We start from the raw sequence: 3,707 nt of genomic DNA, 5'->3' as shown, positions 1-3,707 counted from the left end.
TCAACTCAAAACTCTTCACTTTACACGTTCTCGATCCTCTAAATGCGACTAATGCTAGATTTCCACTACGCATTAAATGGCAGAAATGACAAAATCGGGCATTAAAAAATAATCGTGTCATTACGTAAAAAAATTGTCATTAAGTTCATTTCCACATGGCATTTTTTTAAATGGCATACAGTTTTTGTCATTAAAATGCCTAGTGGAAATCCGGCAAAACATTTTAAGTAAAAGATTTTTCAAATTTAAGTTTTAAGAAAAAAAATTGTCAAAGTTTATGTCAGAAATGTTTTTTTTTCTAAAAAAAATTAAAAAAAAAAACTAGATATAGTTAAAAGAACGTTATTTAATTTTCTAAACTAAAATTCGCAAAACTTTTCGAAACCATTGAAAATAATGTTAGGTAATTTAACTTAGTACTTTAACATATTCAATAAATTTTTTTTACGTATATATCACTGTCACAAAATAACGCAGAACGTCGTATAAAGAGAAGAGACACGTGCTGCTTCGCCAAAATCTTCGAGTTGACTGTCAAACTTCATGACGCTGAGTAAAATCAAAAACCTTATTCCAAATTTGATTAATCATCCTGACTTCACTTCGAAAAGACCATAGTCAAATGAGCCCCAGTTTTCCCTATATTTTTCTTTATTTTCTCTATGTTTGTTAATTTCTTTTAGATAAGTATTACCATAAATATGGTTGTTCGAATTCAGCTAAACATAAAATCGATTTCAATATTGCACTAATAAATAGACAACGACTTTGACCCCCTGCTAAGCAGTGGTTCGATTTTTTCCAAAAATAATAAGAAACACCGTTACTTGGTTTGAACTTTTCTTTATCAAATACCAATAGCAAAAAGATTATTTTTGTAAGTACGAAAAACGACTTATTGACACAAAAACTGATAAAAATACCCATGGTGGTTAAAATTTATGAGATAACCTCAAAACACAAATACTCGTAAGACAACTTTTTTTTGGGAGTTAAATATCTCATAAACTTGCACCAATTTGGCGATTCTGACTGACTTCAAATTCGGTTTCAGCGGAAAAAAGTTCATTGAAATGCGTACGTACATATGTATTTTGTATGCCTGTGTTTTAGATTTCTTAAAATCTAACTCAGGAATCAAACGCGCATTTCGTAAGCGTACGCCAGCTAAAGTCACTTTAAAGTCAACTTTATTTTTACTTAATTATGTAAATCCACTAACTATACTCTAGGTGAAACTCTGCTATCTTCTTCACTTATACTCCACATCCTTGGAAACAGTCTTTAATATTTGATAACTTGGATTTGAAAATGCTTTAGCTGTTCGCGCGCCATTCGTGTTGCTTAGCTTTTTTGGGGACTTAACGTTCACATAATTATCACTGCCCGTCAACTCTGTTTCGGCAATGTGATGTCGCGGTGATGGTGTGGGCGTAGCACGTGCCTGTTGTTGTAAAATATTCTTAACGAATTTTCGTCCTTGCTCGGGACTTCCCTCACCATCAGAACTATGATGTGCACCCGGCAGCATTGGTATCTCTTCCGGTTGGATAATTTCCTTCTTACGATGCTTATTCACTGGACTATCAAGATTGTTTACGAGCGTTGTTGTTGGTGCTATTTTATCTGGGAAAGTGAAAGAAGTTGTTGTTGTTGTATTTGGTTCATCCCTTGACTGGTTGTCGCCGTGATCTTTTGGACGTGTCGGTGAAAAAATGGTTGTGCCAGTTTCGATGCTCATATTTAAGTAATCATCGGATGAGGATGGCTGAATTTCTGAGTGAAATCGTACATATGTGGGAAGGACAAACGCACAGACGGCACAGACGCATGTAAGCAAGAGCGGTAGTAGTGTAGGGTTAGTTGCATGAAATTGTTGATAGGTATGTACATACATACATATCGCTAGCTTAATGCGATAAGCTGCTAAGTCCACATTTACCAATTTTACAGAAAAGGGAAAACACTTCTTTCTATAGCCGCTTTTTTCAAGTACTTAACAAAAATTTGAATATGTAAAACGGCACCCTGAAATTGTGCATATGGAAACTGTGCATACGAAATAATGCATATGAAAAAAACCGAAATAATGCATACGAAAAAAACCGAAATAATGCATATATGCACTGTTTCGGTTGAAAACCGAAATAATGCATATGAAAAAAACCGAAATAATGCATATATGCACAGCTTCTGTTGAAAACCGCAATAATGCATATTAGAAAAACCGAAATTATGCATATGCACTCTTTCGTTTGAAAACCGAAATAATGCATATGAAAAAAACCGAAATAATGCATATATGAACAGTTTCGGTTGAAAACCGAAATAGTGCATATAAAAAACCCGAAATAATGCATACATGCACACTTTCGTTTGAAAACCGAAATAACGCATATGAGAAAAACGAAGTAATGCATACATGCACAGTTTCGGTTCAAAACCGAAATAATGCATATGAGAAAAACCGAAGTAATGCATACATGCACAGTTTCGACTCAAAACCGAAGTAATGCGTATGACAAAAACCGAAATAGCGCATACATGAAAACGAACTTCTTTCTGAGTAGGCGGCCTTCGGCCGTGCTTAGGGATTATAACCCTTACTAAGTAGAATTCTCCTTTCCGTGTTGCCGGAAAGGGGGGCCGGAAGTACTTTTGCGCAGAACTTCTTTCTGCGTAGGCGGCCTTCGGCCGCGCTTAGGGATTATAACCCTTACTAAGTAGAATTCTCCTTTCTGTGTTGCCGGAAAAGGGGACCGGAAGTAATTTTGCGCAGAACATCTTTCTGCGTAGGCGGCCTTCGGCCGCGCTTAGGGATTATAACCCTTACTAAGTAGAATTCTCCTTTCTGTGTTGCCGTAAAAGAAGGGCGGAAGAATTTTTGCGTAGAACTTCTCTTTGCGTAGGCGGCCTTCGGCCGCGCTTAGGGATTATAACCCTTACTAAGTAGAATTCTCCTTTCTGTGTTGCCGAAAAAGGGGACCGGATGTACTTTTGCGCAGAACTTCTCTCTGCGTAGGCGGCCTTCGGCCGCGCTTAGGGATTATAACCCTTACTAAGTAGAATTCTCCTTTCTGTATTGCCGGAAAAGAAGGGCGGACGTATTTTTGCGCAGAACTTTTCTCTGCGTAGGCGGCTTTCAGCCGCGCTTAGGGATTAAAACCCTTACTAAGTAGAAGTAAATAATTCATATTAGAAAAAACGAAATTATCCATATGCACACTTTCGTTAGAAAACCGAAATAATGCATATAACAAATACCGAAATAATGCATGCATGCACAATTTCAGTTCAAAACCGAAATAATGCATATGGCAAAAACCGAAATAAAGCATACATGCACAGTTTCGGATGAAAACCGAAATAATGCATATGGGGTATTCCATCGTCACGGGTGGGACATTTGTACAGCAAAAATAGTTTTTCTTTTTTAATTTAAGTATAAAGTACTAAGCAATTCTACATTTTGATAAAGCTACACCTAGTTCACTAATATACGAGTTATTACCAAATACGAAAAATATTCCAACTTGATTTTATATTGGAAAATTCTGAGCTGTTTCTTCCGTCACGGGTAGGACAAAGAAAAGACACTGCTTTTTGGAGAACATATATTTTAAGGAAAGTCTGTGAATTTACTTAACATTTCTATCTGGATTAGATGTTTTACTATACAGAAAAGAACCAGCAATCCCAACAAAGCA

General features: G+C 36.4%; 1 protein-coding gene across 1 annotated transcript in view; it reads right to left on the bottom strand.

The window, feature by feature from the left end:
- Window positions 1–305: 305 nt before the first annotated feature.
- LOC118741164 overlaps window positions 306–3,707 on the bottom strand; it is a 6,936-nt gene continuing 3,534 nt past the window's right edge. Inside the window, exon 2 of the mRNA XM_036473030.1 lies at window positions 306–951. The gene's annotated coding sequence lies outside the window, so the exon portion shown is untranslated. The remainder of the gene's footprint in view (window positions 952–3,707) is intronic.

Source organism: Rhagoletis pomonella, unplaced genomic scaffold (assembly GCF_013731165.1).
Source record: "Rhagoletis pomonella isolate Grant_MI unplaced genomic scaffold, Rhpom_1.0 Rhpom_scaffold_00006, whole genome shotgun sequence".
Lineage (NCBI taxonomy): Eukaryota > Metazoa > Arthropoda > Insecta > Diptera > Tephritidae > Rhagoletis > Rhagoletis pomonella.
Note: the sequence above shows the minus strand (reverse complement) of the source record. Positions and strands in the feature narration are given on the sequence as shown.